This window comes from Lepus europaeus, chromosome 16, assembly GCF_033115175.1.
Source record: "Lepus europaeus isolate LE1 chromosome 16, mLepTim1.pri, whole genome shotgun sequence".
Lineage (NCBI taxonomy): Eukaryota > Metazoa > Chordata > Mammalia > Lagomorpha > Leporidae > Lepus > Lepus europaeus.
In genome coordinates this window covers 28,017,717-28,031,098 of record NC_084842.1, presented here as the reverse complement: position 1 = coordinate 28,031,098, position 13,382 = coordinate 28,017,717, and positions in this window count along the sequence as shown.

Here is a 13,382-nt window from a genome sequence, read left to right as displayed (position 1 = left end):
AGCCTCAGCCTCCTGCATGCTCACTCCACTCCCGATCCTAGCTGAAACCAGGCTGACATGGAGCTCCTCTGTAGAAGGAGAAATTGCCACTCCAGCCCATCTCTTCCCTGGAGACTCCAGTACCTGTGAACACCGCATTCTCCTCCTGGTCTCTTTCTCACATGCCCCTCATTCCCACTCCCACTTTCCTGATGACTTCAAAGTCTACACTTATGACCTTCCCAACACTCTGGCAATCAGTTCCCTGGCTTCCTATGGCTGAATAAGGACCCTTGTATCCACTCTGTATTGCTACTGTCTCCCACGATTGTACACACGTCTACAAATGCGCCTCACCTCTGAATCATTACTGCATTAACTACAACTCTGCTCTATTGTGTGATGCGAGCAAGTGCTCCCCCCCTCCGTTTCACCTTTTCATCTTATAAAATCTGTGGTTTCCCCGGCTACACTGCCCCTCCTTCTCTTCAGGTTGCTTCTCCAGACCAGACTCCATGACCTTCTCCCTCTCCATCACATGATACATAGATCCAGACACCCATCAGTTCCATGTCCACACCCACCCAGAGGTTAAACTCGTTTCCCTTTGAACAGGTCTTGCTTTAAAATTCACGATCCCGCACCCTAAGTGGATTTTTCTTGTAACCCGGCAATCCAAGGCTTTTTTGCTAATACGATTACGGTTGCTGCCTCTAAGGAAACCGTTTCTTCTCAGACCTCCAGACATCCTCCATCCATAATTATGACATCAGAGAGTTCCTCCCTCTCCTTCTCACTGGCAGGTTTACAAAGCCCCTGCACCTAGGCCATTGTCTATTTTCTTCCGTGAAGGAAACAACTTCCTTTTCCAACCAAGGCCAGTCTCTCTGTGCGTCTTCTTGGTCCCATCCCTTCTCAGGAAATTTGTTCCTTGGTTTTCCCTTCTTTCATATGCAATACCAGTATTCCCTTAGCTCAATTCTTGTGGCTGAATAACACAGTACCTTCCATCCTCCAACACTTCAACATATTCTGGGCTAGGCCAAAAGTCAGATTATTGATGGGACCATGTTTCCATGGAATCAGTTGTTTCAAAGTAACCTCTTTAGACCAATACAAGACTTGCTACATCTGTTACAGCTGACCACACAAAAAATTCTTCTTTGTTCCTGGAGCACTGTCTTTCTGGTCATCCAAGAGAATAGGAGTGGCACGTTCATCACCTCTTCCAGGAACCAGGTGCTGTGGTCAAACTGATGCTTCCTCGATGCAGTAGGGCACGCTCGTGTGGAATTACCACTATGGCATGTTGACTTTTTTTTTTAAAGATTTATTTATTTTTCACTTGAGAGTCAGAGTTACACAGAGAGAGGAGAGGCAAAGAGAGAGGTCTTCCATCTGATGGTTCACTCCCCAATTGGCAGCAATGGCCGAACTGCACCGATCCGAAGCCAGGAGCCAGGAGCCTCCTCCAGGTCTCCTACACAGGTACAGGGGCCCAAGGACCTGGACCATCCTCCACTGCTTTCCCAGGCCATAGCAGAGAGCCAGATCGGAAGTGGAGCAGCTGGCTCTAGAACTGGCACCCATATGGGATGCTGGTGCTTCAGACCAGGGCATTAACCCACTGCGCCACAGCGCCGGCCCTCATATTGACTTCTTATACTGTTTCTAATCCACTTAGACTAGTACCAGGAAAATCCAGCCTCATAAAACAGACTCCAAACAGGGACCACTTGCTACATATTATTCATGAGCTAGGTGAGAGGGTAAAGATGATTGTCCAGGTAACAATGAGAAATTGTGAGCACAGGCCATTCTCCTTGCCATACATACCCTCTGAGTTTGCAAGTACATAAAGATTATTGGCCTTCAATTTTGGATTTATTATTGGGCAATAAACTAAACATACTCTCAATAGTCACTTCCCTCAGAAAGGTTTATTCCATCAGGTTATTTAGATCTTGAGACTGATGCTCTTCAAAAGGTGTCTCCACTCCTGGAATCTCTGCCAATCTCTCTGCCCTTCCACTTGCTGTTATAGATGGTGGAGAAGCTTCTGCACTCAGACAGCTGTTATTCCAACCTCATCTCACACACTGCCAGTTAATGCCCATGGCCAGCTGATATGAAAGCAGCAGCGGAGGGAGAGTTGTAGAAAAATTAGAGTGAGCCACAGTCAGATACGGCATGCTGTCAATCCAGTAAGAGATAAAGTGATCCATCTTGTAGATGCTTCCTCAGAGGAAGCTGAGAATTGGAGAAATCTTCTCTTACAGAGTACAATAAGTGTCCCCGAGACCTTCCCATGCATAACCGACTTTTCCACGGTCTTGACCTTGCAGGAAAGCCCAGCAGGATCAGTTGTAACAGAAAGGCAGAAAAGGATAGAAAGTTTCAGAGAACTTCTCCTAGAAAGGTCAGCTGACTCTGAATAAGGTGATGAGAACCAATACGAAATAAAGGAAATAATTTGCACCATTTTTTGGACCAAAGAGTGATCCATGAACCAGTGGCTGGCTATCTATCTATCTATCTATCTATCTATCTATCTATTATTTGAAAGATCAAGAGAAAACAGAGCAAGATCTCTCCTCTGCTGTTTCACTCCCCAAATGCCTGCACTGGCCAGGTTAGGGCCAGGTCAAAGATGGAACCCAGGGACTTGATCTGGGTCTTCCATGTGGGTGGCAGGGACCCAGAAACTTGAGCCATCACTGCTGCCTCCTGGGATACACATTAGCAGGAAGCTGGAATCAGCAGCAGAGCCAGGACTCGAACCCAGCTACTACCATATAGGATGCAGGTGTTCTTCTGGAAATGTTCCTGCCATGAATTCACTGCAGACACTGGTCTAGAGAAGTGGCTCTCAAATAACCTGTGGATAAGGACTAGAGTGCTCCCCACAATCAGAACATGATAAATTCCTTATTTTTGTCAATCTAATAACATTTAACTTCTAGAAAAATAAAATATATATGAAATACAAAGTCCAAGTTTTTATTATGAGGCTCAATAGATAATTACTCTTTGCCAAATTGCTTTTAACAGTTTCAAAATAGTCATTTCTATACTTATCACACACGCTTAAACATTCAAACACAGCACGGGGGACAGAAGTTTAGTGTAGAGGTTAAGGTATCACTTGGGACACCCACATACCAATGAAATGTTAAGGTTTTAATTTATGGAATAAGCCTTTTAAAATGAATTCTCTTTGAATTATTTAGGTTCAATGTTTAGGTGACAGTGTTGAGAACTAAGAATATGTTTCCAATAAAATACTCTCTGGGCACCTCAGGGTAATTTTTGACATCATGACAAATACAAAACCCTGAACAGCTAGACTTGTGACTTCAAAGTAGTAATATTATAGCATTATAATGTATCTCTCAAAAGGATTCAGTCATATATCTAGCCATATATTAGAGTTCACATCCATAACATAAAATTTAATTTTTATACTTGGGGAACAACAAAAATAGTGTTTTATATGCGTCCAGGCTTTGCTTCAAGCACAGCTGTAAAGAATGCCTCTGGCAGTACCACCAGACCATAGCAGGAAAGATGTCCCTTTATATGGACATAATTGCTGGCAATAATATCTATTAAATGTCAATGTAGATTTTGTATAGTTACTTAGGCTTATATACATTTATATAGTATTTAACTGCATATACATATACCATATATATATATCACATATATATATATATATATAATACAAATAAATATTAAATTGACTGAAAATGGCAGTGGGGGTGATGAAGGCTCAGACTTCCTTAGTCTTCCTACTCACTATGGATTTATTTTTGCTTTTTGAGACTTCCTTCACTGGCTGCCGTGATACACACTCTCTTAGGTTTCTTCTGGACTCTGTCTGCTTGACTTTATTCTCTTTTGATGATCCCTTTTCTTCCCATCACTACTCAAATGTTATCTTTCCCTGAATTCTTTACCTTGTTCTACCTCCACTCTTCACTCTTCTCCGCCTCTCTCGCTTGCTTGCTCACTCACTCACTCAATCTCACCCATTGCTTCAGGTACCAGTAATGACTTCCAAATATCTACTTTGGGCCAAGATTGTGCCTCAGAACTTCACTATCAAGCATATTTCCTGTTGGACATCTCTGCTCATATGAGGGAGCTTCAAAGAATTCATAGGAAAATGGAATTAGAAGAAAACGCACATCTTCCATAAACTTTGCAAAGCTCCCTTATTTCACCCAGTGAAGCGTCAAGCACATTTCCCCTAAATGTTCCTGCTTCTGCAGTCCCTTGGTCAGCATGCAGCATCCTTTTCCCAAAATGAAACTTTGAAATTATCTGGTTCTTCTTACTCTTCCTTACCCTAAAATCAATTGCTCAGTAATGAGTCCTATTGATTCTTTTACATATCTATATTCCTGTATTATTCTTATTCATTTGAAAAGCAGAGAGAGACAGACAGTAAGAACTGTCACCCTTGGTTCACTCTCCAAACTCCCACAATGGCAGGGCAGGGTCAGGCCAAAGACGGGGTCCAGGAACTTTATCCAGGTCTTTCAGACGGGTGGCAGGAACCCAACTACTTGATCTACTACCATGTGCTATGTGTCAGGGAGCACATTAGCAGGAAGCTGGAACCAGGAGCAGAGCCAGGACTCACATCTGGGCACTGTGGTATGGCTGTGGGCTTCCCAAGTGGTGCTTTAACCGTTACGTCAAATGCCCATCCTTAAATATCTTTTAAATCTTCTTTCTCCATCTTTACAGAAAATGACTTGGATGATGACTCAATATTTCTAGTAACATTCCAAAACTGTCTCCCTCTTTTGTATACTATTTGTGAATCTACTCTTTAACTTACTGTCAGAATTATTTTCTTAATGTGAAATTAATATTATGTCTATTCACTGCTCCAATTCCTTTAGTAACCCTCCCCCCTTTACTGTCAAGGGAAAATCCAGGTCTCTTACAGTGATCTACAAAGCCCTTACATGTTTGTCCTTTGCCCATTCTCATCCATGGTGCCACCATAATGGACCACATTTAATCTCCAAATCTCTTTGCTTTTTCATATACTGCTTTCATTCTCTGGATTGCCTTCCTTCCACTTGCCTGACTAGCTGATGCCTACTATACCTGAAAGCGTAGTTCACCAATCCTCTCATCTGGGAAGACTGCTCTTACTGTGTCAACCTGGGTAGGTGTCTCGCTATGTGCTGACATCCTTTTCTGCTTATGTGTCCATCAATTAACAGAATAGAATGATAACAACTTGTCTTTCTGTCTGTGTTTGTCACTGGATTGTGAAATTCCTATGTGTCAGGACTCTGTCTTTTTTTTTTTTTTGGGGGGGGGGGTGGTGGTGATAGTGTTACATTTGTTTGTATTTATTTATTTATTATACAACTTTAGGAACATAGTGATTCCTCCCACCCTTTATCCTCCTCCCTCTCCTACTCCCATTCTTATTTTTCACTAACATCTATTTTCAATTAAATTTAGGACTCTGTCTTTATCTCTATAACCACTAGGCATGGCATATAACATGTGCCAGACATTTATTAAAGAGAACTATATATTAAAATTTATATTGAAGACAACTTTCAATCTATTGGATCATTCAGCTATAATTATTATATTAAAGTTTAACATTAATGGTAACACCCACAATTAAATATTCATTTTCCTAAGCACCAATTGGCCAGAGGTTAGTTCCCATTGAAAGTGAAAATGAGGGCCGGCGCCGTGGCTCAACAGGCTAATCCTCCGCCTTGCGGCGCCGGCACACTGGGTTCTAGTCCCAGTTGGGGCGCCGGATTCTATCCCGGTTGCCCCTCTTCCAGGCCAGCTCTCTGCTATGGCCTGGGAAGACAGTGGAGGATGGCCCAAGTGCTTGGGCCCTGCACCCCATGGGAGACCAGGAGAAGCACCTGGCTCCTGGCTTCGGATCAGCGCGATGTGCCGGCCGCAGCGGCCATTGGAGGGTGAACCAACGGCAAAAAGGAAGACCTTTCTCTCTGTCTCTCTCTCATTGTCTATCTGTCAAATAACAAAAAAAAAGTGAAAATGAAATTGCAGAATGGTCTACAAAGGTGGCTACCAGAAGCTGAGGGTGAGCCATTGTAGAGATGTTGGTCAAAGGATGTGAAGTTTCAGTTAGGAGGGATAAGTTCAAGAGATCTATTGTACATCATGGTGACTAGGATTAATAACACTTGAAAATTGCAAGAGAATAAGTTTTAAATGTTCTCACCACAGAAAAACTGTTTGCAAAGTAATATGTTCAATAGCTTGATTTAGTCATTCCAGTATATATACATATATCAAAACTTGTTATATACCATAAATATATACTTTTAATTGTCAATTTAAATAAAAATAATTTTTAAAAATTAAAAAAAATAAAATGATCTACAGAACGTTGCTACATTGGTTGTGAATTCCCCAGTGGCTTTATGACAGAACCTTCAGTAAAAATACTCTGTTTCTCTAGGTTCCCAGCATATTTTCACCTTGCAAGAAACCTATTTTTCAACACTATAGGTATCACTTAAGCTTTCTAATTTGCATTCAGCTGAAATGTAGGGAGCTGGAGATTTAAAGAGGAAATACACTTTCATCATTTATATAACAAGTCCTGCAGGTTCTATCATCTTTATGAGATTCATATGAATCACTGATTTGTGACAACATCAGTTGACACTTTATAGATCATCAGAATCTTCCTCAAGGCAGAAATTTAGCCTTGTATCCAAGAGCCAACAGTCAGGGAAATATTCATGTACCTGCTAACATTTATATTCCTGAAATTCACCGTACAACTTTGTTGTACTCTCCAATCTTTGACAGTAACTCCTTCTCCTGTTTTCAACAATTCTTGGTTCTGAAGCTAAAAAAGTACAAAAACATGAAGATCAGACTACTTTTAACATTTTTCTTATCTATGTTTTAGCAACAGAAAAATGAAATTATTTGGAAATAATACAAAGACTTTTCTTTTCTCTAAAGATTTATTTATTTTTTATTTGAAAGGCAGAGTTACAGAAAGAGAGAAGGAGAGACAGAGAGAGAAATCATCCATCTGCTGGTACACGCCCCAGATGCCCACAACGGCTGGAGCTGGACCAGACCAAAGCCAGGAACCAGGAACATCTTCTGGGTCTCCCATGTAGGTGCAGGGGCCCAAGGACTTGGGCCATCCTCTGCTGCTGTCCCAGGCACATCGGCAAGGAGCTGGATTGGAACTACAGCAGCTGGGAATTGAACCAGCACCCATATGGGATGCCTGTGCCACGGGTAGAGATTTTACCCCTTATACCACAGTGCCAGTCCCAAAGACTTTCTTAAATCCTCCATTTCTTTTCATTATCAAGCATGGTGCACAGAGAATCTTCATTTCACTCCTCTGGAATTCCCTTTTAGGAAACAAAATCCTACAGAGATTACAGGCTATAACATTTTCCTGTGTTTCATAAATTTTGGAAAAAGCCCAAAAGGCGTATCCAGAATTTGAAAGCCAGAAGACACAGTTATCAGGTAGTGTGCAGTAATGGCTCAGCACCATACATTTTATATCCCATATTATCAGAACTCCCATTTATAATTACTTGTATCTTCAAAAAAATAAAGTTAAGCTTAGCTGGGGGCTGACATTTTGTGTAGCAGGTAAAGCCACTGCTTGTGATGCCAGCATCCTATATGGTCACGGGTTCAAGATCTGGCTGCTCCACTTCTGCTCCAGCTCTCTGCTAATGCACCTGGGAAAGCAGCAGAGGATGGTCCAAGTATTTGGGACCCTGCTCCCACATCAGAGACCCAGAAGAAGCTTCTGGCTTCTGGTTTTGGCCTGGCCCAGCCCTGGCCTTTGAAACCATTTGGGGAGTGAACCAGTAAGTGGAAGACCTCTCTCTCTGTCTCTCCCTCTCTCTCTCTCTCTCTCTGTGACTCTGCATTTCAAACAAATAAAACTTTTTTTTTTTTTGACAGGCAGAGTGGATAGTGAGAGAGAGAGACAGAGAGGAAGGTCTTCCTTTTTGCCTTTTTGCCGTTGGTTCACCCTCCAATGGCCGCTGCGGATGGTGCATCTCGCTGAAGCCAGGAGCCAGGTGCTTCTTCTGGTCTCCCATGGGGTGCAGGGCCCAAGCACTTGGGCCATCCTCCATTGCCTTCCCGGGCCATAGCAGAGAGCTGGCCTGGAAGAGGGGCAACCGGGATAGAATCTGGCGTCCCAACCGGGACTAGAACCCGGTGTGCCGGCGCCACAAGGTGGAGGATTAGCCTGTTAAGCCATGGCGCCGGCCTTTAAAATACTTTTATTAATATGTATACACAGTGCACAAGATCTGCGAAAGTGGACAGACGAGTGTGAAGAGGAAGAACTATAGACTTCTTTCCCGGTTAAACTGAAGACTGCGTTATTGAACCAAGTATGGAGAATTAAAAAGACCGAGTGTATGGAATAGCTCCGCAGTGACAGCCCGTCTGTGCAACATGTGAGCATAGCATGTGACGGTGGCATATTCCCGTTGGAACCTGGCCTCTTGTGAAGAGATTTCTTCCTCAGGCTCCTGCTCTCCTGATGTTTTAGAGTATAGTGCCTTTTGAATAGTAAGACTTCCATTATGTGACTGAAAATTCCGCGGACAGTGAATTTCACGTAAAATCGAAACCTTCTGAATAAAGCCTGAAGTGGCAGAAAGCAATTCATGAACTTTAAAAAAAAAAATATGTATACAGTCAAACACATTTTAAGATTTCTTCTAGAAATGAGAGGGCGCCACAATCCTGGCCAAGATAATGACATCATTGAAGGGGAATTCTAGGGAAAACCATGTAAGAGCAATGGAGAAGTTAAATGGGAAAGAGTAGGGATTGAAGCTAAGACCAATCAGGGCGCTCTTGCAGGGATCTAATGTCGAGCAGGCTGGTGGCAGAGAGAAACAGAAAGCTACAGTTGCAACATAACATAAAAGAAGAATCTTAAATGTTAGAAATGAAAAACATGTCAAAGAATGGGTGGAAATTTTCAGCTGTGGGGGAATAAAGAAGTCAGTTATTGGACTTGAATCAGTGTGAGAATCTCACAAATGTTGTGGGAGATATAATATTATCTTCTCAGACATGAGGGGTAGGATCCTAACAACATCCAATGTAGGACATATATAGTTGAATAACTTAAAACCAGATAGGAACAAAACAAGGTGTGGATCAAAGGCTGTACCCAAATTTGTGAATGTTCATCTGAATCTTCTGTTTCTTATGTATACATCATATGTACCTTATGTTCAAACAAAAAATACTAAAACAATTCTAAGTAGTTTTAAAGCCACAAAATAAGTAATAAGCATTAGGTAAAAAACAGCAGTCAGACAAATGGCACCCACTTGGGCTTGCAGGAAGCTTGGATACGCTGTCCCAACGTAACATAAAAAAACTGAGCACACTAAGAAATCAGCAACTCTACTTAAATCCAAAAACTTATGTCCCCAAATTACAGAGACAGAGAGGTGGATACCCAGAGTCATAACTTAGAGAAGAAACCTCCCCAAGAAACAGTGCAGGGATAGGAAAACTTGAACTACAATTGGTGAATTGCTGAAGACCCCATGAGGACAGCTCAATGGTCCAATAATGGACAAAATTGTCAGGAGAAATTGATGAAACCTCTATTATAGTTGGAGACGTCAATACCCCTCTGTTACAAATGGACAGATTCAGTAGGCAAAAGAAGTAAAGACATAGTCGGATTCAACAATCCCATCAATCAACTGGCTATAATTGATATAAATTATTTCATCCAACATCAGCAAATTATACATTCTTCTTAAACTAATATGGAACATTCACCAAGATAGACCACATTCCAGGCCATAAAATGCACCATAACAATTTTTTTTAAGATTTATTTTATTTATTTGAAAGACAGAGTTACAGAGATAGGTAAAGACAGAGAGAGAGAAAGGTCTTCCATCCACTGGTTCACTTCCCAAACGGCCACAAAGGCCAGAGCTGAGCTATCCAACGCCAGAAACCAGGAGCTTCTTGCAGGTCTCCCATGTGGGTGCAGGGGCCCACCCCCTGCTGCTTTCCCAGGCTCATTAGCAGGGAGCTGGATCGGAAGTGGAGCAGCCAGGACTAAAACCAGTGCCCATATAGGATGTTGTCACTGCAGGTTGGAGTTTTAAACTTGCTAAGCCACAGCGCCAGCCCCAGCCATAACAATTTTAAAAGAATAGAAGTTATACATTGGTGTAACATTTACCTTATCAAGATACACATATTCCATATTGGAGAACTTGAGTTCAATTCCTGGCTCTGGCTCCTGACTCCAGTTCCTGTTAACACAGACTCTAGAAGCAGACTCTTAGAAGCTCAAGGAATGGGGTCCTTGCCACCTATGTGGGAGCCCTTGATTATGCTCCTGGCTCCTGGCTTCGGCCCTGGCCAGTACCTGCCACTGTGGGCATTTGGAAAGTGAACCAGAAGATGAAACCTCAATCTGTCTCAGTCTCTGTCTTCCTCTCAAATAAATAAATGCACTTAAAAAGAAGTTAGGGGTCAGGTGCTGTGATGTAGCAGGTAAAGCTGCTGCTTGCAGTACCAGCATCCCATATGGGCACTGGTTGCAGTCTCAACTGCTCCACTTCCAATCCAGCTCTCTACTGTGGCCTAGAAAAGCAGTGGGAAATGGCCCAAGCACTTGGGCCCCTGCAACCATGTGGGAGACCCTGACAAAGTTCCTAGCTCCTGGCTCTTTGCTTTGGATCAGCCCAGCTCCGGCCGTTGAGGCCATTTGGGGAGTGAACCAGCAGATGGAAGGCCTCTCTCTCTTTTTCTGCCTCTGCCTCTGCCTCTAACTCTACCTTTCAAATAAATAAATAAATCTAAAAAAAAGACCTAGATCTCTCAATACATTAAAAAAAGTTATACACTGTCTACTGTCATATCACAATACAATTAAACTAGAAATAACAGAAACATAGTTGGAAATTTCTGAAATACTCAAAAAATCACTCAAGATACTTCTAAGTAACTCATTAAAGAAGAAATCATGAGAAATTTTAAAAATATTTTCAACTAAGTAAAAACAAAAACACAACTTATTAAAATTTGTAAGATACAGCCAAAGCAGTGCTTTGAGAGATGTTTATAGCACTGAATGCGTATTGTAGCTGTACTGAACATGTACAAGATTTTCTCTTGTAGTTTCCTGCAAACAATGAAGCATTGTATTAGATTTACATTGCATTAGATATTAGAAGAAATCTGGAGATGACGGAAATTATATGGAAAGATATGTGCAGGCGATATGCAAACACACTACACCATTTCATGTAAGGAACTCAAAGCATGTGTGGATTAGGTATCCCCAGGGGATGCAGGACTTTATTAGAAAGTAAGAAAAGTTTTTTTAAAAAGGTTTATTTATTTATTTGAAAGGCAGAGTTAGAGAGAGGCAGAAGCAGAGAGAGAGAGAGACAGAGAGAGGTCTTCCATCTGCTGGTTCACTCCCCAGATGGCCACAACAGCCGGAGCTGCGCTGATCCGAAACCAGGAGCCAGGAGTTTCTTCCAGATCTCCCATGAAGGTGCAGGGACCCAAGAACTTGGGCCATCCTCTACTGCTTTCCCAGGCCATAGCAGAGAACTGGATCAGAAGCGGAACAACCGGGACTTGAAATGGCACCCACATGGGATGCCAGCACTGCAGGCATTGGCTTTACCTGCTGTGCCACAGCGCCAGCCCCAAGAAAGATTTAAACTCAAAATCTAAGTTTTCAGGCTAAGAAACTGACAAAGAAGAGCAAAAAAAATGATTGTAAAAATTAGAGCAGAAATCAATGAAAGTGAAACAGGAAAATAGTATAGAAAATCAATGAAACCAAATTTCCTTCTCTGAAAAGATCAATAAAACTGGTAAACCTCTAGTCAGGCTAAGAAAAAATTATTAATATAAAAAATGAAAGAGGAAACATCACTGTGCCATGAAAACTAAAAGAATAGTAAGGAAATACTGTGAACAAATCTGTCCACATAACTGGTATGAAGTTGACCATTTCCTTGAAACACAATGTGGCAAAACACACGGGAGGAGAAATTGATGATCTGACCAGGCCTACATGGACAACAGAAACTGAGTCAGTAATTAAAACTCTCCTAATTAGAAAGCAGCAGGCACAGGGGCTCACTAGTGAACCCCACCAGACATTTAAGAAAGCAATGAACAGTTCTCCGCAGCCTCTTTCAGAAGAGGAACTATTTCCTAACTTATGCTATGGGCCTCACTCCAATACCAAACCAGACAAAGCAAAGAAACGAAACTACGGATGAATATCTCTCATGAACGTAAAAGCAAAAATCCTCAACAGGATGTTAGCAAGTCAAATCTAACAAATTTGAAAAGAATTATGCACTATGACCAAGTCAGATTTATTTCAGATGAACAAGGCTGGCTCAACATTTGAAATCAATTGACATAATTTATGATCTTATCAATAAATTCAGAAAAGCATTTGGCAAAATCCAACACGGATAGAAAAATTACTATTGTCAAGATACAGATTCTTTGAGGCTGCTGCTGTGGTGTAGTAGGCTAAGCTGCCACCTGCGGCACTGGCATCCCATATAGGCATTGGTTCGTGTCCTGGCTGCTCCTCTCGATCCAGCTCTCTACTATGGCCTGGAAAAGCAGTTGAAGATGACCCAAGTGCCTAGGCCCCTGCACCTGCTCAGGAGACCCAGAAGAAGCTCCTGGCTTCTGGCATCAGATCAGCCTAGCTCCGGATTGGCCCAGCTCTGGCCATGGCAGCCATTTGGGGAGTGAACCAATGGAAGGAAGACCTTTCTTTCTGTCTCTCCCTCTCTCTATCTGTAACTCCACCTCTCAAATAAGTAAATAAAATCATTTAAAAAAAAATAAGACATAAGTTCTTCCCAACTTGATTTGTGGATTTGATACAGTCTAAATAAAAATTCCACCAAGTGGAGACTGCAAATGAATTCTTAAGTTTATATGTACAAATAACCAAGAAGAGCCCACATACTATTGAAGGTAAAGAACAAAGATTGAGGACTGATGCTACCCAACCTCAAGTCTTACTGTGAAGCTACACACATCAACATAGTGTGGTACTTGCAAACAAATAGACAAGTAGATCAATGGAACAAAGAGTCTAGAAATAGACCCACATAAATGTAGCTATCTAATCCTTGGCAAAGGAGCAATGGCAACATAATGGAAAAAAGACAGTCTTTTCAGAAAATGGTGCTAAACATTTGCACATAAGCAGGCAAAAAGTGAATCCAGAGTAGACCTTATAGGCTTTACAAAATCAACTGAAAGTAGATTTGTGGACCTAAATGTAAAATACAAGATACAGCATTCAAGCACACTGAGGTGGAGGATGACCTTCCGTG